Below are 24176 nucleotides of genomic sequence, written 5' to 3'. Positions count from 1 at the left end.
ACCGGCGGAAAGTGGACGCAGCGACGCGCTGCTCTGGCGCACGCTCCCATACCTGTCCTGACGTGATCCAATGATTCCAAGCCCACCACCTTCACCATGAAGCCAATACCAGGCATACACCAGAGACGCTTTGTCAATGAAGCCAGAAGCACCCTCGACCCTGCAAATCGGTCTTAAAATTTATCAAGGAAACGGGACGAATAGTGTATAATCCCGAGGACTATATATAGCCGATGTCCCTGGGATTATTTTATTTTATTTTTTGTATTTGGCTGTTACCGATGAGTTTGGGTGGGTGGGGTGGCGTGGTGGCTCTGAAAACGCCGTAAAACACAAAGGAAGAAGAAGAGAATGTAATGAAGAAGAAGATGATCGAAGTGGAAGAAGATAAGATAATGTAAAGAAGAAGAAGACGATTAAGGTAGAAGAAGAAGAACGCCAGATTCTTCTCCCTCAAAGAGGTCTCATCTCTTTAAGCGCCATTTTGAATGAGAATTTGCCAAGCGTTGGGTTGTTCACCCACTAACTGGGAATGTGGGCGAGGTTTCGGCTGTCGTGAAACAGCTGCCAAGAGCTTCTGCTGTTGTTAGGAGTGCACGCTTGAAATTGAGGGTGTCCTGAGAAGAAGAACGTGAGTTGTTTGTTTTTCTCATTTATAATTATCAGTTTGACATCGCGAGTGGAGGCCTCGGTTCGATGCTGCAGGCCGCGCCATTTTTTTTTCCTCATAAAGGTGTCGAAATGATTTTTTTACGCGAGTTATGTATTTCATCACATGCCTGATGTTGTAAGCTGTTTGATTATCAAAGGATTGTACACGGACGCTTTTAAAAATAATCGTGTTTTACCACATGAGAGGATTTTTCTTGAGAATGGAGATTATTATTTATTTATTTATCGCTTTGAATGGCTTTCCGTGTTAATTTCAACTTTTAAATTCAATTTCTGTTCTCACTTTTCACATTCGCTTTGGTGGATTGATACTCGACAGCAACGTTTTAAAATCGTGTTTTTTTTTTGCCGTTTTTACATTGTTTTGTGCATTCAAATGAGCACCGTGAGAAACTTCCGTGTTTCCAAACTTCCTAGTGACTTTATGTTAAATTTTATTCGATTTTTGTTTTCAATTTTGCTATTTGCTGGTGTCGCTTCAGACTGGACAAAAACTATTTCCATTTAAATTTGATGAATTTGGGTCGTTTTGAGATTTTTGTATGCGGAATGTGAGGCTTCTCGAATGTTCTCGGCGATTTTATGGCCTTACCTGCGATTTGATTTCTATTTCCACTTTTCATCGTCACTGAGGAATTCAAAGTCGATTGCAACAAGACACAAGTTGTGTGAAAATCCGACCAAAATCCCCTTTTTCATGGAGAATAGCATTCAATTTTAAATACCCGAGATGAACCTTAAAGGGTCGTCATATCTATATGATGTGCCATTCAACTTTTCTTTACACTTCGGGGGTTTCACGAGGTACTCGGCAGGTATTGGAAACAAATTTGACGAAAGACAGACTCTCTACAATGAAATTATAACGTTTACATTTGACCGTGAGGCGATGTGACGTGTGCACGGACGAGCAGGCAACATGGCGACTTTATCTGTAACGTTTATTTCACGGGCGATTAAACTTTTCCATGTCTCGAGGGTTGTTCTCCATTCAACAGCAACCTTTTTTACTTTATGTTATTTTGTAGTCGTTATTTGAACGAATTCATTTAATTTCTTTACTTGCCATTTGTGGTTGAAACTTGTCTTTAACATGAAAGGGATCCTATATGGTATGTGACTCCAGCTTGGCTATGTTGGAACGGCCCACAAGGATTTCTTGATAATAAAGCACTCCAAATTTTTTTTCACTTTCCCCACTCATTTTCATCCCTTCTAATCGCTTGTACACGCCTGTGTCCATGGCTTTGTTTAATTTCCGCACATGTGATAACCTCTACAATCTCTTCTGGGTGTGCGCTGCCGCTTGCCACGTCGCCACAGGGTGAATCCCCCTTACCTGTGGCTGATATTTTAAACCACCCATTAGCCACTGTGGCTAATCCATGTTTTAGTGTTTTTTTTTTTTATCAGTTTTAGACGAATTTTGGGTGATTTTAGCACAGAATTCAACCTTCGTTGAGACGGCCGCCATTTTGTATTGTGGTGAATGGAAGGTCGTGACGTGTGATCACATGTTGCCCGGCTCGAGCACAGAAGAGATAAAGCTGAGGTTCGGCTCGGCCACGGGGTTTGTCCCTGGGGCATTGCCGTTTTATGTCGGCGGCTCACTTGGTGCTCATTGAATGGTGAGAATACTGATTGATATATAATACTGATTTATTTTGCGGTGATTAGTTGCGCGTGTGTACCTTACTGCTTGTACTCCATGCTGCGCCTGTATTTCCTGGTGTGCCCGTAGAAGCGGCTTCAATCAAATGGAATAAAGCCTAAACTCTGAAGGTTCTTCTCTCGTCTTCATTTCAATTTATTCCATTTGGTTTTCTCGGCTCTCTCAACCAACGATGGACAAGATCTACAAACCCGAGAGGTTCGACGCAGACCCAAACGCGACTGACTCAGAAATGAAATGGTCGCATTGGTTCTGTTCCTTCTCACACTATCTGACCATCATCGAAGAGGCAGCTGACAAATTGGCCGTCCTCGTGAATCATGTCTCGCCCAGCATATACAGGCTCTTCTCGGAGTGCGACACTTACGAAGCGGCGATCGACGTGCTGCAAGCGCTCTACGTGAAGCGCAAGAACGAGGTATACATACGACATCTTCTCAACACACGCAGCCGGGGAGACAATCGATCAGTTCCTGCAAGCTCTGAATCAGCTGGGAAAAGACTGCAGCTTCCGGGCCGTAAGCGCCGAGGAACACCGAAAGGAAGCGACCCGGGAGGCATTCATCCAAGGACTTAGATCAGCCCACATACTGCAACGCTTACTAGAGAAAGCGCAACCCACTCTTGACAAGGTAGTTGATCAGGCTCGAGCGATGGATACGGCACAGCAGCAATCTGAGTCATTTGGGACACCGATGCTGCTAATGAACGCTGCTGCGATGGGAACTCAAGGAACCCCACTGGCACAGACACAGCCAGACATAGGGGATGGAGAAACACCCGAGGAGCCGGATACACAGGCCACGTCAAACTCCTCAGCAACTACTCCGGTTGGTAAATGCTTCTTTTGTGGGTACAAAAGGCACCCCCGCCAAAAATGCCCCGCCAGAGATGCCACATGCATGAACTGTGACAAGAAAGGGCATTATGCCAGGGTATGTAAATCTACTCTAAGGAGAAATAAACCCACTTCTGCGGCTCTCTACTCGCAAAATAAACTAACTGCAGCCTCCCCGGGGAATCTATCCAAGGCTATCATCAACGTACGAATTAACAGGCATATGGCTGAGGCACTGATTGATACCGGTAGCTCTGAAAGTTTCGTCAACAGCTCGCTAGTGAAGGGCAGGAAATGGAAAATCCACCCGACAGACAATACGGTATGCATGGCCGCCACATCACTACAGTCCCGCGTACGAGGGTACTGCAATGTCGAATTGGACGTAAAAGGGTACACGCATCGGGATGTAAGGGTACTGGTGCTTCGTGATTTATGCGCAGACGTAATTCTGGGTCATAATGTCCTCAAGCAGTACACGAGCATCGAAATACCCTTTGGAGGAAGCAAACCTCGTCTGATTTTAAATGCCTTGACTACCGCGGAGGTAACGTCCCCCCAGCTGTTCGCTAACCTGTCGCCAGTCTGCAAACCGATAGCGATCAAATCGCGGCGATATACCACTGCTGACATGAATTTCATCACTTCAGAAACCAAGCGATTACTGGAAGAGGGAATTATAGAACCGAGCGATTCGCCATGGCGCGCACAGGTGTTGGTAACCAGCAGTCAGAACCATAAGAAACGAATGGTTGTCGATTATTCCCAAACAGTCAATCGCTTTACCCAACTCGATGCCTACCCCCTGCCGCGCATAGACGAGATGGTCGAACGCGTGGCCAATTATAAGATATTCAGCACCATCGACTTGCGAAGCGCCTATCACCAAATTCCCATCCGAGAGGAAGACAAACCTTACACCGCATTCCAGGCAGGTAGACGCCTCTACCAATTCAGGAGAATTCCATTCGGTGTCACGAATGGAGTAGCTTGCTTCCAACGGGTTATGGATGACATCATCTCAGATGAAAACCTCAAAGACACTTTTGTTTACGTGGACAATGTCACAGTGTGCGGTAGGGATCAGGGGGAACATGACATGAATCTGGACAGATTCTTGAGCATTGCTAGAAAATATAATCTGACTCTCAACTACGAGAAATGCGTATTCTCGGCAAGGTCAATTGACCTTCTCGGCTACACAATAGCCGACGGCACGATTAAGCCTGATCCTGAGCGATTGCGCCCACTTCGTGAGCTACCCCCACCTCAGGACCTGCAGACAATGCGCCGGGTGATCGGCATGTTCGCTTACTATGCAAGATGGATTTCGCAATACTCCTAGAAAATACATCCCCTGGTGCATTGCAAAAACTTTCCACCAGATGCCGCTGTTGTAACAGCTTTCCACAACCTCAAAGATGATATCAGTAATTCCGTGGTATTATCGATCGATAGCTCGGTGCCCTTCGTGGTGGAGACCGATGCTTCAGATCACGCGATAGCTGCTACGCTTAATCAGACTGGGCGACCCGTCGCGTTCTTCTCGAGAACTCTCTCTGGAAGCGAGCAGAGACACTCGGCGATAGAGAAGGAGGCGTACGCCATCGTCGAAGCGCTGCGTAAATGGAGACATTATTTACTGGGAAACCACTTCACGCTCGTTACGGACCAACGATCAGTGGCATTCATGTTTGATGGGAAAAATAACGGGAAAATTAAGAATGAAAAAATTATGAGATGGCGAATAGACCTAGCCTGCTATAGTTACGACATTGTTTACCGGCCCGGGAGGGAAAACCCTGCTGCAGACACCTTCTCGCGGGTGTACTGCTCGGCGGCAATCAGTCGGGCTTTGCAAGACCTCCATGTGTCTCTTTGCCACCCGGGGGTAACCAGAATGGCACATTTCGTACGCAGACAGAACCTGCCCTATTCTATTGAAGATATTAAACAAATGAATGCTTCATGCCCTGTTTGTGCTGAACTAAAACCCAGATTCTATGGTTCGGCTTCTGGCAGACTGATCAAGGCCACTTCTCCCTTCGAGAGACTAAACATTGACTTCAAAGGGCCCCTGCCGACCGAGACAGACAACAGATACATATTCACTGTTGTTGATGAGTATTCAAGGTTCCCTTTCGCGTTTCCGTGCTCGGATATGACCTCGGGCACTGTCGTGAAATGTCTGTCTGACCTCTTCGCTATGTTTGGGAAACCTTCGTACATACATTCAGACAGAGGGCCGTGTTTCATGTCGGCCGGGCTAAAACAATTCCTATTAGAGCACGGCATCGCAACTAGTCAAACGACGGGTTACAACCCACAGGGTAATGGTCAGGTGGAACGATATAATGGAGTTATTTGGAAAGCCGTAACTCTGGCGTTGAAATCAAGAGGACTGGGCCCCGAGCGGTGGGAGGTTACCCTTCCCGACGCTCTGAATTCCATACGCTCTTTGCTCTGCACGTCCACCAATGCAACTCCTCACGAACGAATGTTTACTCACCAACGACGTTATGTTGACGGCCAATCGGTGCCCAGCTGGCTAACCCATCCCGGAACAGTGTTCATGAAACGCCCGGTACGACAAAGCAAGTATGAACCCATGGTGGAAGAGGTCGAACTCATCGATACGAATCCAGAATACGCTCATGTCAGGCTCCCGGATGGCAGGGAGACCAATGTGTCGGTTCGTCATTTGGCTCCCTCAGGCACTCCTCCCGCAGGTACACCACCATCTGGCACTCCTCCCTCTGACATTCCCTCCCCAGGTGTCCCCCCCCCAGGGACTCCACCCGAGAAGGGTGACGACGGAGCTGCCGCGTTCCACTCGAGAGCGATCGGGGAGTCATCTCCGGCGCGAGTCGAGGCTCACCAAGAGGATCGGAAGCCTCCCTCAAGTGAAACCGCCATCTACTCCCGGAGAGGCCGGCGAATAATACCCCCTCGCCGACTCAATCTGTAAAGGGGATTATCGGCATCCTCGATGCTCATGCTCCTATATGCTCGTTACATAATATATCGATGCTCATTACCATGCTCCTACAACTCAAAATAATCCTCACTGCTTGAAATGTATGCTTCTGTAGCGCTGAAGTAATCATGGTGCGTGAGCTGGGCTTCTAGTTACATTTTAAAGACGGGGAGAATGTGGTGAATGGAAGGTCGTGATGTGTGATCACATGTTGCCCGGCTCGAGCACAGAAGAGATAAAGCTGAGGTTCGGCTCGGCCGCGGGGTTTGTCCCTGGGGCATTGCCGTTTTATGTCGGCGGCTCACGAGGTGCTCATTGAATGGTGAGAATACTGATTGATATATAATACTGATTTATTTTGCGGTGATTAGTTGCGCGTGTGTACCTTACTGCTTGTACTCCATGCTGCGCCTGTATTTCCTGGTGTGCCCGTAGAAGCGGCTTCAATCAAATGGAATAAAGCCTAAACTCTGAAGGTTCTTCTCTCGTCTTCATTTCATGTATGTTTTGATTTCGGGAATCACGCGTAATTTCGTACAAGCTTATATGTTCTTCTTCTTCTTTCGGCTGCTCCCGTGAGGGGTCGCCACAGCGGATCATCCGTATGATCCGCATAGTGATTTGGCACATGTTTTACGCCGGATGCCCTTCCTGACGCAACCCTGGTCGCCTCTTACGACACAGGCATATGGTACACCTATTTTAACCGGGGTATACACCGGCCCAGTATACAGGTACTCATTTTGCCGACCTCGGAAGGATAACAGGCTGAGTCAACCCCCTGGTGTATTAATTCAGTGGCCCAAGAGGGCTTGAACTCAGGACCTTTTGAATCCAAAGCCGCTGCCCTAACCACTGCGCTAACAGCAGGCTATATATACTAACTTTCGTACAAGCTTATATATGTATATACTAACTTTAGTGGTTTTAAACTAGTTTCTAGTCAAAAAAAAATCGATCGAAATTACGCATGATTCCCATGATTCTCGTCTCAAAATTTTATTGTAATTATTTTGAAATGTTTTTCCCCCCCCCCCCCCCCCGGAATGATTCGGCGCGACATGCTTCGTTGGGTCATTGGTTGCCAGGTGAGTTTTGACACAATCAGTAGTAGTAGTACCTGTGGTAGGACGAGTTTGTTTGGATGACTGAGTTTGATGGGTGACTTTGATTGGTTGGTTGGATGAGTGAAGTTGATGGGTGAGATTGGTTGTGTGAGTGAGTTTGATGTGTGAGATTGGTTGTGTGAGTGAGTTTGATGTGTGAGATTGGTTGGATGAGTGAGTTTGATGTGTGATATTGGTTGGATGAGTGAAGTTGTTGGGTGAGATTGGTTGGATGAGTGAGTTTGACTGGCATGAGGTTGGTCCAATCCTGGTCCACAACCACCCCATCCCCCACTACTACCTACTAAAGGCACAACGACCATACCCCCCCTCACCCCCACACACAAATTGCTTGTTGTAGAAAGGTTTTGCTTTGTTCTTCATTCATTCAGGGTACTTGAACACAGGATACATCATGTGAGATAAGCAGGAGAATAGAGTACTGTAAGCTTGTGACACCCATCACCAGACTGCTTTATTATAACCTCATGCATACCTGAAACACAAACAAAACATCAGCATGAATTAAAATTTAAAATTAACTTATTATTTCATATTGCTAAAAAAAAAAAACTTTTGAATAAAATATGTGGCTATTTCCTTTCTCCTGTGGCTAATCATTCTAAACCTGGATTAGCCACAGTGGCTAATTCCTTTTGAAAGCCAGAGTACACCCAGCTCTTAACCTTCACTTTCGGACGATGTCGCTTTGTTTAACATTTGTGTTCGATATGCTTTCATGATCACCCATCACTGACATGAGTGCGTGCGTGCGTGTCTTCCTTCTCCAAAACAATAAAACTTTGCAGGCTGAAACCTTGTATGCATCGTCAGAGAACCACAAGGTCGTGTTTGGGTTCATTTAACAACATTTTTGAAGATAAACGGCCTTATTTAATTATATCCTTTATCATGTACATTCTCACCTCAATGTCCCTTCATGAGGGTCTTAATTCACCAATTCTTTTTTTTTTTCCTGCTCTACCGTGCCTTTATGTGGAACAGGCTGCAACAATTTCTTCATGTTGGTGGTTTTTGGATTTTTTGGGGGATTTTTTTTTATCCCCCGCCGCGTGGCGGAAGGGGGGATATTGTTATCACCCGGGTCATCCGTCCGGCTGGCTGGCTGGGCGTCAACATTTATAGCTGTGAGTGCGATAACTCATAAACTGTTCGCCATATCGATTTGAAATTTGGGTCACACATGTACCACCCGAAAAGGAAGAACCCTATTGATTTTGGGCATGGCCGGATCCAAGATGGCTGACTGGGACGGTCCGTCCGGCTGGCTGGCTGGGCATCAACATTTATAGCTGTGAGTGTGATAACTCATAAACTTTTCGCCATATCGATTTGAAATTTGGGTCACACATGTACCACCTGAAAAGGAAGAACCCGATTGATTTTGGGCGTGGCTGGATCCAAGATGGCTGATTAGGGCGGCCATCTTGAAAAAAATGTTTTTTGTAATAAATGGAAAACCGCTTATCTGATTTCAATTATTTTTCAATGGTGGGGGATTCCCCATCTCTGATGGTATATTTTAACTTCTCTCTCTCTCTCTCGCCACTTTCCACACACACCATTGAATGCCTCATCGCCATACCTATGAATCTGGATACATTACAACAGGGGTGCGAATTAACGTCCACCCGGTCGCCAATGGCGCCTAACTTTTGTGCTGGGCGGGTACACAATACTGCCTTACCTGCCCGGCTGGCGAATCACCGGTAATTCTGCGGCGGTCATTTTGTCTGTTTTCATCTCGTTCCAAATCACGCGTTATTGCACGAGATTTGACGGTTTGGACGCATTTTCTCATGCCCAGGTTGGTTTAATGAGTGAATTTGGGTGAATGAGTTTAATGGGTGAGGTTCGGTGAATGAGTGAGTTTGAGGCTTTTGGGTTAATAAGTGAGGTTAGATGAATGAGTGAGTTTCACACGTACAAGGACCTCTTCATCGGAGTCATTCCAAACACGGTCAAATCGGATCTAATTGCCATATACAGTGCGGTGCACATAAAACCAACACTCCATGAGAGGCAGTCTCATTTTCAGAAGATTATGGAGATTATACAGCGTTAACGAAGAGATAGATCAAATAATCTACTGCACACAAGTTTCCTTCATTTCCAACATGAAGCTGCAGACGTTGCACCCTTATTTACCTCGAGTTGTCCAATCAGAGTTCGATTCCGACCGCACCATGAACTGTTGGAGTACCGTTTCGCAGGCAGTGAGTTTCATCGCAGTGCTCCGTCCCCTCGGAGAGCAGTTAATCTGGCCGTCTCGTCTGCTAGCACGAATCGGGGAACGTTACATATCCCACGGTTGTCTTTCACAAAGAGGAAGTGAGTTATTGCCGGCATTCTGAACAAATTGCCAACCAAATCGCCTTCAGTCGAACTCCAGGCCGAGCCAGTCAGTTCGTGAAAGAGTTGGGCTCCCGCTCCCTCGAACTCTTTGTCTTCACGTTAGTGAAGCGACTTTGGGTGAGGTTAGGTGGATGAGTGAGTTTATATGTGATGTTGGGTGGACGAGTAGTACCCCCACCATTGTCCATCACCCACAACCCCCCCTCCACCCACAACCCCCCCCCCAATTGTCCATTAGCCACAACCACCCCATCACCCACAAAAATGCCCCCCCAGCACTACTCACAACCCCCCTGCCCCCCCATCACCCATACAAAAGAGGTCCCCCCCCCATCGCCCGCAACCTCCTCCTCCCTGCATCCCCCCCACCCCACTCATCAAACTCACTCATCCAACCAAGTTCACTCATCAAACTCACTCATCCAACCAACCTCACTCATGCGAGTATATTAAAAGTGTTTGATATCAAAGTTGTTACTTTTGTCTTTATTTTGTCGGGCCGGTAGAAATTCTGCTGGGCCGGTAACTTTTTCTAGTCACCAGCCATGCTGGCCGGTGGATAAAAATGTTAATTTGCACCCTTGTTACAATGCTTATAAATACCTGGAGATGCCAGTGTTTGTGGCTTTAATTCATGTCCACATATTATGCCATAACCTTGAATATCTCAAATTAATCTGAATTAGAAAATTTAATCTCCAGAATTGAACTTGGCAGCAGTTCCAACTGCTGAAGAAAAATGTTCATTTTGACATTTCAGGTGTCTCAGGAGGTGTTGATTGATGGGTGGGCAATCGCTTGCCAAGTCAACCGTTCCTTATCAACCATTTTGTTGGAGTGCTTAAGCCACTTGGTGAGTGTTGTACAATATTATTCATACTGTGACTGAATGAAGACTGCATATTGATGAATTTGAACAAAGTTCAGAGGCTACTGTCCTGCGTTGCCCCCGTGTTCTATTGTGCATCGGGTGGTTACTGGCTCACTGAAAATGTACAATACTGTATTACGTTTCCCCTTTTTAGTCGGTTCCGAAGGAAGTGACTTGTACTATCTTGCGTTATACATCCCATCGCTTCACTTTGGTGTGGATAAAAAATACACATTAAAAAAAAAAAACAAATTAAACTTTTCTTTTTTCAAAAGTTTCTTCAACCATTCAGTTTTTTTTCTTGGTGAAGCCACTGGGTGCATGTTCTTCAAGCTTTGGCGATACCGTGGTTCGATGCTGGAGTTGGGAACGCAAAATATTGTTACGTTTGAGGGGGGGGTATGCATTCAAAGGGTAATTAGGATGTTTAATTAAGTATGCCATGCTGTTCAAGTTTACCAGGATCTCGATGTAATAAGTAGCAATTCAGTGGTGATAAGTTGTCTAGTAAATGTTCATTTCTTCAAGGGGGGAGATGATAATTGTCACATAATTAGATAGGGACACGGGATAGGGTAAGTGTGTCTGCGTAAACCCCTTTTTGGTATTCTCTGGAGACTGGCCGTGACGTCACAGGACAGTGCAGCGGATGGCTCCGCCCCGTGATCACGATTGGCGGAAGGCGATGGCGGTGGGCCAATAAACGGCTCGATTGAAGTGATGAGGACAGAAGGATAAAAAGGTTCTGTTCGGGGTCGAAAAGGAAGAGGAAGAAGATTACAACCAGAACGATCGTGTTTTTTTGGTGTGGAAGCTGTGGCGGCAGAGAGCGTCCTGGTTGTTGTGCTGAATCGATCGTGTTCTTCATCGTGTCTGGGAGCCTTGCCGAGCCTCGTGCCTCGCTTTGGTTGGCTCTGGGGTTCTGCTGACTCGGAGTGCGGGGTCGGGCGGCGGGTGGACCTGCCTCCCTCTCCTGCTCGCGGCTTGGCGCCAGAGCTGGTTCCCTGGCGGCTGTGGGCGGACTTGGGCCAGGACCAGGAGGTCGACAGCACCGCGGTTTCTTCTGCCCCCCTGACGAGAGCAAGGCCGGCTCGTCCGACGCCGATCCAGGGACAGTTGCGTCCACACCACGGTCCAGCCTGACCACCAGAAATAGCTACGTTTTGTGTGTGTGTGTGTGTGTGTGTGTGTGTGTGTGTGTGTGTGTGTGTGTGTGTGTGTGTGTGTGTGTGTGTGTGTGTGTGTGTGCTTGGCGCCTTAGAGGGATTGAGAACTGTATATTCTTTGGAATTGTCTGTGTTTTTCCCCACGCCCGATCCCACACCATCCCGTCGAATCGCCCCGGATCCCTCTTCTTGCCGAGTCTTGTTATTTTTGGTGATAATAAAAACAAATAAACATCATCAACTCAGTGAAAAGCGACTCGTGCCACCTTCCTCGCCCCGCTTGCGGTAGAGCGATTAGAACCGCCATGTTTGGGTTATAAATAAATAAACTGCCTCCATCGTTTCGGCTCATTCTACGTTGGCGGGACTGTTCAAGTCCCGTGGACGTCACATTGGTGTCAGGGTGTTGGATGTTCGAACCCCTCGAAATTATATTTGGTATCGGGAGAATATACCAAGATTAAAATCTTGCCACGAATTGGAATATAAAATTACTACAGAAAAGCGCGCGAGCACGGGAAAATTTTGGCGGGATTTTTCAAATTTAAATTAATTGGCGGCAAACGGGACTTCTGCACCATGGCGGATGTGCAGATGTTTGAGGAGGAAGGCCACGTGTCTGGCAGCGAGTCGGGGGAAGAGGGGAGAGACGGGGGTAGGGTTGGAACCTCCCCCATTCCGAGCGTGGACCGTGCTTCATTGCCCGTAACGGGGCCGGCAGCGCCGGAAACCGGCGCGATGTCGATCCAGACAATGTTGGAACGTTTAATAGGGGACATGACGGCACAAATAGCAAATCAATTCGTGGCACAGAGGGCAGAAATGACGGCACAGAGGGCAGAAATGACAGATCAATTGGGTGTAATGGGGGTACAGTTGGGTGCACGGATTGATTTAATGAGGGATGAATTGGGGGAAAAGATGGAGAAAATGAAAACTGAGATGCAGGAGTGTGTGGATGTTAAATTGGGAGAAATACAAAGCCAATTCGAGGCTAGATTTGAGGAAACAAAGGTAGAAATTACATTGGAGGGGGAAAATATACGGAAAAAATTGGTAGATAAAATTGATGCAACGAACATTCGGGTTGATAAAGTGGATGAAAGCCTGGAACGTCATCGTACCTGTGTGGATGCTCGTATGCAGCTGCAAGTTGAAGAGTGGGGAGAGCTGAGGAAGCAAGGGATGAATTTGGCGGAGGAGGTAAAAGGATTGGAGGCTCGTTTGGACGAACAAGATAAAATTATGAGCCAAGATGAAGTCTTGGATAAAGGCCTGGTAGAGCCGTCTTTTGTAAGTAGAGTGTCCGGGTTGGTTGAGGAGCAGCTACAAACTCGCGATGGAGCCTTGGAGGAGGTTGTGCGGGCCCAGAAGATCCTGCGGGAAGAGGTGAATCGGTCCATTCAACGTTTGGAACAGGAGGCAAAATTGACCCATGAAACCCTCACCACAAAACATCTTTGGCCACAGTGGGCTCCGAAATTGGATACGCAGCCACAAGGGTGTTTGATCCCTGGGCTGGATTCGGACAAGGGAGAAACTGGGAAGCAGGCCACCGTAAAAGTGATCCCCCTGGTAAATTTCGACGGGTCAGGGAGCGTTGAAGCTTTTTTGACGCAATTTGAGTGCATATCCCGACTAAACGGGTGGAATGAGCGGGAACGTACAGGGAATTTGGTGGCAACATTGCGGGGACCAGCCGCAGACGTGTTAAACGTGATCGCGGAGGGGATGTTGACCAGCTCCCACATTTGCGAGGCGTTGAGCCGTCGGTTTGGGTTCGCAGCAAACTGTGATCTGGTGCGGGCTCAGCTCCAGCACCGCAGATTAAAGCCGGGTGAGACAGTGCGGGAGCTGGCACAGGACATTTACCAATCAGTCAGGATCGCGTATCGGGACCTTACAGTGGAGGCGTGGGACAGACTGGCACTAGAGAAATTTTTAGCTGCTCTTCCTGACCCTGAGGTCCGAGCGCTAGTGGAGTTGCAGGATCCACCCACCGTTCACCGAGCGGCCGAGTGCGCGGCCAGGCTGGCCTCGTGGAGTCGGCCGGGTCGGGTTCCAGAGAGGCCATCGGTGACGATCCGACAGGCGGAGATCCAGGATCAGGGAGGAGGGCTGGGAGAAATTGGCATTACCCAAATGCTTCAGAGGATGAATCCTTCTGCTGAACCGCCAGGTCTATCCGAGGTGCCCTTACATAGGTCGAGTCCGGAAATCACTGTCGGGGGTCCGGGAGACTAGATCGGGCTGAGCATATAGGGCCATGCACGGCTGGTGAGATTGTGGCGAAGTGCCTCCTTTAGTGGAAAAAAATGAATTGTGGGAAAATTGGCATGTGTTTGTAAGTTCTGCTGGGTTTTAGAGTGACAATCGGGACAGTGGATAATTGGAAACAAAGCGGGCACGAGTGGCTGTCCAATGGCTGGTGCGTGGATCGGGTGAGAAGTGCTGTGTGAGTTGTTTCAAGTGAAGAAGTGAAATGTATGGTGCACACATTGATTTTTTATTGGACATGGTGTGGTAACAGGGAAGGTCATGGTCGGCGAAGTGTTAGAAATGCAGGTGTCACATGTAAGGCCGATGGGGTGGGGGAGTCATGTGGGTTTTGTGGGTGGGGATGATGTGCTTGTCCACAGGGATTGCGGAAGCTCACGGTGAGCGTGAATTGCGACCCCCTTCAAGGAGATTCACCACCTGGTGGCTAATGGTGACAGTGTCTGGAGGTAACTGGGAGAGGGTCTGGTTGGGCGACCAAGGCGGGTAGGACCTTGGCGACCCAGGAAGGCTAGAGGAGCCAGTGAGACCCCTTCCAGAGTGTTGTACGGGGTTCGAGCTGATGGCTACCAGGGGGGAGGGAATCAAAGGGAGCGGGGCGGAGAAGCGTCCGGGTTGGACTAAAGCTTACCTGTGGGCATGGCATGAGATGCCCCCATCATCTTGTGGTAACCCACCCCACGGCCATGACGGGATTCAGCCTGCATGATTAAAATGAGGACCATGACCTAGAAATGTGATGATGACCATGGTGTGAGTGTTGTGAAGATGTGTGAGTCCCACTCGATCCCGCACAACTTGACAGGTGCAGCAAGGGCATGATGTCCGCATAATTTTGGGGCAAGCAAATTTGAAAATTGGCTCCCCAGGTAACACTGGGTCTATTAGCATCCACTGGGGGAGGTGGTCAAGTGTAAATATCCTGTGAATAGTGTCGTTAAGGCTTAGAGTAGGAATGTAAAGTATAAGTGTTGTGTTTTTGTGGAACCTTTTGTTTCCCCTCCCCAGATCACTGGAAGAGTGCTGGGCAAGAGCGACGATCCGGAGGATGGAGTGCAACTTCGCTCAGTGCTCTCATGTGATAAAATAAAATAAAAATAAAAAAACGAATGATTGTTTAGGCGAGGATAAGGCCATAAGGGGGTAGTACATTAAGCAGGATAGGTAAGTTAGCTGCGACTCGCTGCCTATTGCCCCTCCTACTTTATTTCGTTAGGTTAATTAGGTGTGAGTCAGTAAGTGTTAAGGCTGGTACGGTAGCGCCTGTGATATACCTTGCAGGAGCTGCGGTACCAGAGGAGGGGCAGTGTTACGTTTGAGGGGGGGGGTATGCATTCAAAGGGTAATTAGGATGTTTAATTAGGTATGCCATGCTGTTCGAGTTTACCAGGATCTCGATGTAATAAGTAGCAATTCAGTGGTGATAAGTTGTCTAGTAAATGTTCATTTCTTCAAGGGGGGAGATGATAATTGTCACGTAATTAGATAGGGACACGGGATAGGGTAAGTGTGTCTGCGTAAACCCCTTTTTGGTATTCTCTGGAGACTGGCCGTGACGTCACAGGACAGTGCAGCGGATGGCTCCGCCCCGTGATCACGATTGGCGGAAGGCGATGGCGGTGGGCCAATAAACGGCTCGATTGAAGTGACGAGGACAGAAGGATAAAAAAGGTTCTGTTCGGGGTCGAAAAGGAAGAGGAAGAAGATTACAACCAGAACGATCGTGTTTTTTTGGTGTGGAAGCTGTGGCAGCAGAGAGCGTCCTGGTTGTTGTGCTGAATCGATCGTGTTCTTGATCGTGTCTGGGAGCCTTGCCGAGCCTCGTGCCTCGCTTTGGTTGGCTCTGGGGTTCTGCTGACTCGGAGTGCGGGGTCGGGCGGCGGGTGGACCTGCCTCCCTCTCCTGCTCGCGGCTTGGCGCCGGAGCTGGTTCCCTGGCGGCTGTGGGCGGACTTGGGCCAGGACCAGGAGGTCGACAGCACCGCGGTTTCTCCTGCCCCCCTGACGAGAGCAAGGCCGGCTCGTCCGACGCCGATCCAGGGACAGTTGCGTCCACACCACGGTCCAGCCTGACCACCAGAAATAGCTACGGTGTGTGTGTGTGTGTGTGTGTGTGTGTGTGTGTGTGTGTGTGTGTGTGTGTGTGTGTGTGTGTGTGTGTGTGTGTGTGTGCGCTTGGCGCCTTGGAGGGATTGAGAACTGTATATTCATTGGAATTGTCTGTGTTTTTCCCCACGCCCGATCCCACACCATCCCGTCGAATCGCCCCGGATCCCTCTTCTTGCCGAGTCTTGTTATTTTTGGTGATAATAAAAACAAATAAACATCATCAACTCAGTGAAAAGCGACTCGTGCCACCTTCCTCGTCCCGTTTGCGGTAGAGCGATTAGAACCGCCATGTTTGGGTTATAAATAAATAAACCGCCTCCATCGTTTCGGCTCATTCTACGTTGGCGGGACTGTTCAAGTCCCGTGGACGTCACAATATTTTAGATTACATTAAGTAAAAAATATTTTCACTTGTGATAGCAATGAATGGCCAGGTCATGGCAGAATAGCCGAGAGGAAAACGTACTCGCACCAAGTTGTCCTGCCTGGGTTTGGATCCTAACCCAGCTATGAAATGTCATCCCGGTGTTTCACAGGCAGGGTGATTAATCATCATGGGTGTTAAACTGGGCATCACATCTGTTGGAATCTGACTCTCCTTTCTCCTTTCTCTTTTTTTTTCACTCTTCTTTTTTCACACTTTCCCCCCACCCCCACTCCTTTTTCACTCTCAGAAAAAAATGTCTGGGAGGCAGACGGATGGTTGTTCTTTACAGCTTATGCCCTTTTACCATGTGAGACATAGTATAATGTGAGCATCGCCATGAACATCAGACGCACCTGCTCACCGTTGAGCAACAAATGTGGTCATCATTGGCTAGGTATTTATCGGTATGCCGTCCTGCTGAGGGCAAATAAGCGTGAAATCCAGATAGGCAGCTCCGTTTGATGTTCAACTGATGTTGACCATGTAATCTTTGTCTGTTTGACAGTCGCCTGGCAGAGGCCTCTGGGTTGAAGGTGATAGGACGATGTCCAATGGAGATCAGAGGAGTGCTCCTCACACTGCACATGTTTTGATTTAACCACTGATCACATTACGTGTTTTCTGGTTGAATGGTTTGTATTAGCGGGAACAATCGTCTGGGTGGCAGACGGAAGGTTGTTGTTTGCGGATTAGGCGGTTTTACGGTGTGCGGTATTCTAATATTTATTTATTTATCTATGTTATATTGTACATTATAATATATTATACAGCGTTGCCGTAAAGTCTGGAAATGTAGATAATATGTCATTCTGTAAATTTGAAGATTTCCTTGACGCAAGTCAAATGCGTTGAGGTGATAGTGCTGAGTAGACACGAGGACTTCTGGGGTATGCTGAAGGCACAGATTTATTCAGGGAAAATTGGATATGACTCATCTGAGGAAACGCATCACGGATGCATGCATGTGCAGGGATTTTTTTTTTTGGTATACATTGTCGAGGCTCGTATGAGGGCTAACACACCCGCAGCGCAGGGGGGGGGGGGGACAAGAAAAGATGAGAGATGTGGTAGAAGGCAGGACAAAACACTGGGGAACAGACATTAAGAGATCTGTAGAATACCCCGTGTTCCCCGCCCCATCCCTCTCCCTTTCGGAGAGACATTATGAGTGTGATTTGTCAGGATTGAAAGACATGTTCTACGTGTTGGACCAGTTTGTGATTCTATCCAGATCTGTAGAGACTAAGAAGCTGCGGCTTGCCGGTCTGAGGGATGACAGATGGGACGACAGAGGGTGGAGTCATCAGCAAAGAGATAGAGTTTTCCAGTCGTAGAGATCATTGATTATATTGTTACGGTTCTCGGAACTGTGTGCATTCAACATACAGGTGTCCCAAAAGTCAGTTGTTCCGTTAAGTATATGTGTAGATAGAACCCCTCCTTGTGTTTAGTGGGAAATCAAAGGGGTGTGTTGCGATGTTTTTTTTCGTTAGATTAATAAATCTTTATATCCCCATATTTATAAACCAGAAAAGAATGGCCCAGAATGCAGGCTGGAATTCCAGCCTGGACAGGAAGAGGGGATGAGAGAACTCCATTTGGGACCACACATTGGCTGCAACAGGAGAGGAAATCTTCGAGCCTTGAGTGGAGATGGCCTTGGATACCAAAGGAAGAGTTTGGTGAGCACGGCAGGGTGCCAGACCATGTCAAAAGGACGTAGACACTTGTTCCGAGCTTAATGGAAGGAACTGAGATTACCCTCAGTGGTTTGCTTTCCATGAGGCAAATGCAAGTTGTTTCAGGACAACTGCCTCACCACAAGCTTCAGTGAACCGTGGGAGGAAGGGTGGGACAACTGAAGGCGAGAGGGGATAAACCTGTGCATAAGAGAGCAAGTTTTTTTTTTTTTTTTTGAAAGAATTCCCAGGACGAGGTGGTGTTTGAGAAAGTCATGATTGGGAGACCAGTTTGATGGCTGCTTGGAGACCCTGCCAGTCAGCCTGAGTGAAATGACAGACTCGACAGCGCTGAGGTGGTTCTCGAACAGCCAGAGAGATGTTTGCTTTGACAAGCACGTGGTCAGAAGAACTGATTGGAGCAGAGGAAGAACAGCATTTATTTTCAGGGAAATTTGTCAATCAGATCCAGAAGAGATGGCGTACCATTTGTTTGGATCCGTGTCAGGAAGTTGACCGATTGAGTCACAGAAGTCTTTTGCTGAAGTGCCATGGCAGGTGAGCGAGGTACCCACACCCAGCCAACTGGCATGATGGCACCTGAAGCCACCACATGAGGAAGAGGGGAGAAAAGAAGGTCCATGTTTTCGGATAGTGAGGTGTAAATGGAGTCATCACTGTTTGGTGGATGGTACAGCACACATATAAACATGAGGGAGTGGAGGGATTGCGTAGCCAGAGGTATTCTTGGGGGTGTTGGGGAGTGAGGGCAGGGAATGGAGAGTGAAGAATGGAGTCTTTGATGAAGAGCAACTCCTCCACCAGGACGAGTCTCAGGTCTGTCATACCGGAGGAGGGAGTAACCAGAGTGTCAGAGACGTCTTGAGGGAGAAAAGTTTCTGTTGGGTAGGTATTGATGGAAATGCTGTATTAATTCACAGTGCATTGAACTGCATTTCTCATGAGGAACAGCACATTGAACATAGCATGTATTGTCATCCATCCATCCATCCATCCATCCATTGGGATCATACTCTGTGTAGAGCATTGGTGCTGCCTCAGCAATCTCCTTGCCCATTGGGAATAATCCTGGGCAGGTCACCACTCAAACACAGGATACGAGCAAGCTGGAACTCATTTTGCCAGCCTTGGAAGGATGACGGGCAGCGTCAACCCCACCTTGTATTAATTCAACAGCCGAGTGGGATGTGAACTCTGTATCCTGGGATCCTAAACCCACCAACCAAATCATTAAGCCAACACCAGGCAGATGTATTGTCATGTCATGTCAATAAACCATTTCTAATGTATATTTGCCTGTTTCCAGACTTTATGGCCACCCTGCATTACAATATATTATTTATATTTATGTATATATAATTTATATTATATGTTATATTATTTGTATTATATTTTTATATATGCATGGTGTTGCCTGAAATTGCTTGGGGTCCTCGGATCCTGAGTTCAAATCCCACTTGGCTGTTGAATTGATACCAGGTGGGGTTGAATCTGCGTGTCTTCCTTCCGATGTCGTCAAATTGAGTGCCAGCTTGCTGGTGTCCTGTGTCAGAGTGGTGACCCGTCCAGGATTGTGCCCAATAGCCAAGGAAGCTGCTTAAGCCGCCCCAATGCTCTGAACAGAGTGCGATCCCAATGGATGGATGGATATTTTATCATCCATGCATGCACACACAGAGTTAAAGAATTTATTGAACATTTGATCCATTTTTATACATGCATGAGTATTTGGTGGACTTGCCATTTGCAGATTTCAATGCTTTTACTCTTTCAGGCATAGAAATAACGAGTTCTGAAATTTTCTCTCGTGGGTTTTCTGCCCAGGCTTCCTGCAAAAGTTTTAGCAATTTTGGCGGTGGTGATGTTTTCCTGGAATTTTTCCACTGCTCGATCCAATATTGCCCAGAGTTGTTCAATGGGATTCATGTCAGGAGATTGACTTGGCCGTGAAAGTCTCTTGATCCCATTTCTGTCCTGCCTTTCTATGGTCTTTTTTGCAGCGTGGCATGGAGTTCCATCTTCCATGAACAGTGCTGTTTTTGACCATCTTTCCAGTGGAGAAGACTGGGAGAAGTCCATCCTCAAGGATAGAAATGTGTAATCGTGGAGTTGATATTGCCAACACACTCCACAAGCTCTGACCGACCAGCACTCCATATTGCTCCCCACACCATCTCTGAAAAACCACCGTGTTTGACAGTTGGCTGCAATCTGTTCAAAGAAAACGCTTGACTGCGAAGTCTTCAGACCATACACGTCCACTGTCAAAAAAATTGAGCAAATTGGGACTCACCTGAAAAAAAATGACAATTTGTCAAAACTCCAAGGGTCAGTTGGTCATCTCGGCAGTCCACTTCTTTCTCCTTTGAATGTTGGCTGGTCTAAAGAGGTTTTTCTCCTCGCTGCTCTCCCATAGTAGCCCAGTTGATGAAGGAACCGCACGGCAGTTTTTGAGCTAACCTGGACCTCCTCTGCAACATCTGCTGCCTTGCAACGGGAATTTACCCAGTGGATCCCTTGACAGCTCGAAGACACCTTTCTGAGGGCCCAGATCGACCAGAACGGGAAGCTGTGGATTCCTTCCCTTCGTTGGTGAATTGCACAACCACCTGATTGACAGTAGAAAGTGGAATGCCAAGGTTCGAAGCTTTCTGACACTGGCTGACTTCACCTTCTGATTGGCCAACAATTCGTCGTCTTTGAAAATCAGAGTTTGTGTGCTCCCTGGGTTGAAGGCATTGTTAATTAGCATAGAAGACCCAGGAACTCGTTTCTGCAAAGAGTCGAATATTAGTACAAATCACTGAGTAAAACTGCGTTATTCAGATGAAATGAAGAAATTTAAGGTGTCCATTTACTTCTGTCACGTATGAGATATACAGTATGTATGAGATCATATATATATATATATATATATATATATATATATATATATATATATATATATATATATATATATATATATATATATATATATATATATATATATATATATATATATATATATATATATATATATATATATATATATATATATTGTTACGGCTGTGGAAATTCGCAGAACACCATATAGGTCCTTAGTTCAGTTATGCCGATAAGTCCGTGTTCAGTTAGATTCCCCACCGTTGTTTAATGGGAATTATCCGTGTGGACAGGGCTGTGAGCTTTGAGTTAGCCGTTATTCTTTTACTATCGTTAATTTGGACAACAACCACCACAACCGCATCTCAACCACCTTCTTCACAACCGCATCTCAACAACCATGCCATCCCCACCACAGCGCCAACCACAACCACCTTCTCCACAACCGCATCTCAACAACCATGCCATCCCCACCACACCACCAACCACAACCACCACCACAATCGCCAACATCCCCACAGACAACGGACACCACCATCGAATTACATCTCTGCCACCCAACGCGATGGTTACTGAACAAGAAAGAACGGAAACGGTAAAGAAACCCGTTGCTCAGGAGGAAAACTAGACACCACACTTCTTGGAATTTCCCCTCAGAACTGATAAACAGAAGTGACGGTTGGGCAACGACCGAAAGAATCAAGCTGATCTCTCCTGGAATTTTCCTCCCCCGCGCACTGCGGAGGGAGGGCGATGCTCCGTCGAGATAAAAGGGCGCGTTGAGACGCCGAAGTCTGGTCTTGGTGGGAGTGGGAGCTGCGTGGAGAGAACGGAGAACGGAGCGCCGTGTTGGCGTTCAGTCGGTGGAGAGTCAGTCGGTGGAGCGTCAGTCAGTGAGGGCTGGAGAGGGTGCATCGAGGGTCGCCCGTGCCAGTCACCACGAGGGTGCAGATAACCTGCAACGGTCTCGTGGAACTCCTTCGGTCCGCCAAGTTCCACGTCATAAAGGCCTACGGGTCCAGCCTGACCCCCTTGTCTATGAGGGTGGTCTTTTCTTTGTTTATTTGTGTGAATGTTGTGGCGCCGTGTCACGCAAGTAGAACTGTGTAAGTGCTTGTGAATAATAATAATAGACGGTTGTAGTGCTTTGCCTTGCTCGTGTCTTGTCCCTTCCTGCCAATTCCATTGCTTTTCTGCATACGTGCATGTTAGTGTTTTGCATACATGTGTGAATAAATGTGCGTGTTTAAATGTTAACCCGTTCGTTGTGTCCTCTTTCCCGAATTGAACTGCTATCTTGCATTCGGAATAATAGCGAGCTTTTAATAGCCGATAAAAGAATTGGGTCCACCGAAGTCTCGCGATAAATCACCGCTCAGTTTTCCCAGAACGGAACGAACCGCACGAGCGGTTCGTGTCCAAGCAGACCTCGCTGAGGTACGGTCTCTCAGTAGTCTGCCCACGCGAATACTTTGGTATATCAATAATTCGCGATTGACCCTGTCGTGCGCGGCTAGATTGTTGACTAGGCCATGGTGTGCGCTTGGAGCACACCCGTGACTGGTTTCCGGCGTTGTTCCGGAAGGTCGCGACTGAATTGTCCGTCCGGTGGGCAAGATGGCCGCCATTGGCTAAAGCGGCTGTTTGCACGCCGGCGGGCGGAGATTCGTAACAAAAAATATATATATATATATATATATATATATATATTGTTGTCGTAAGAGGCGACCGGGGTTGCGTCAGGAAGGGCATCCGGCGTAAAACATGTGCCAAATCACTATGCGGATCATACGGATGATCCGCTGTGGCGACCCCTAACGGGAGCAGCCGAAAGAAGAAGAAGATATATATATATATATATATATATATATATATATATATATATATATATATATATATATATATATATATATATATATACATATACATGACACCCACATCTCCCACCTGTAAATGGAGGGAATAACCAATCAGCTCTCACATAATCAATTAAATTATTAAACCCAAGTGGCCAGGATTATATAAATAAATCGATTCCTCATGTGCTCTCTTGCTGAAGAAGCTGTTGTAAAGCTACCCAAGGTAAGCTTGTTGCCGGTTCAAACCATTCCCAGAGTACCTCCAAAGCTGTAAAGACATTCACAAATTATACATGTATGAGAATCCCAATGCGACACACCCCCCTCGGCTGCCTGATCGGTTTCATCGCCTTTTGGTTAATCCTCAGTAACAGCACAGACAGGAATATATAGCAGCAAGGCTCTTGCATGTACCACGTGTATTTGCTGGTATGCAAGGTTGTGATGTTGGGCAAAAATGTGGAGTTGTTGGATTGGTTGGCTCGAGGTGAAAATGCAGCCTCTGTGTGGAACCTTCCCCATTGTTCTCTTCTGCATTCCCAAACCTTCATTTTATTTCTCACACCCATTCTCAACCGCAGCTTGTTGAGGTCAAGGGATTGAAACCGGAGGAGGTTTTTTACTGCCGACGAGACTGGATTATTCTTGAAGAAGATTTCATCTGATGCCTTCCTCTCCAAGCAGGACAGATCTGTTTTGGGTCAAGGTATGGTGGTTAAGGATTGTCTTGCCCTCCTCTTACGTGGCAATACTGCAGGTGACTTCATCATACAGCTAATGCTGCTCTTCACATCACTGAATGCCCTTCCCCACTCCCCGGTCCACCCTCCCCCCTCTAACGGCATCATCCCAAGCTCAGTTTTGTTTTCTCTTTATGGCAGAGTACTGTTCGAGTGTGTAATGTTCTTACCTACACACACACACACACACACACACACACACACACACACACACACACACACACACACACACACACACACACACACACACACACACACACACACACACACACACACACACCTCCCAGTTTTAGAACAAATTTAAAAGGTAAAATGCTTGTTGTCATTTATTTTATGGTGGGGGTGGGTGGGTGGGGGGGGAATACAAAAAAAACCCAAAATAAGTATTTGCTTTTTTCTCAGAAACTTCACACACAATTCTGATATGATGAAACTTGACCATCACTTTAATCACCAGTGATATACCAAAGTTTGTTCACGGCATTAATAAAAAATCCATAGGTATTTACTTCAACATTACACATT

General features: G+C 47.1%; 1 long non-coding RNA gene across 1 annotated transcript in view; it reads left to right on the top strand.

Annotated features, from left to right (window-relative positions):
- Positions 1-341: 341 nt before the first annotated feature.
- LOC147006328 (uncharacterized) overlaps positions 342-24176 on the top strand; it is a 28939-nt gene continuing 5104 nt past the window's right edge. The window contains exons 1-3 of the long non-coding RNA XR_015054918.1: positions 342-631; positions 10402-10494; positions 23493-23617. This is a non-coding gene — a long non-coding RNA (uncharacterized LOC147006328). The remainder of the gene's footprint in view (positions 632-10401; positions 10495-23492; positions 23618-24176) is intronic.

This window comes from Eptatretus burgeri, unplaced genomic scaffold (genome assembly GCF_056783735.1).
Source record: "Eptatretus burgeri isolate ZD-2024b unplaced genomic scaffold, Ebu_testis_v1 Ebu_testis_scaffold_3187, whole genome shotgun sequence".
Classification (NCBI taxonomy): domain Eukaryota; kingdom Metazoa; phylum Chordata; class Myxini; order Myxiniformes; family Myxinidae; genus Eptatretus; species Eptatretus burgeri.
Note: the sequence above shows the minus strand (reverse complement) of the source record. Positions and strands in the feature narration are given on the sequence as shown.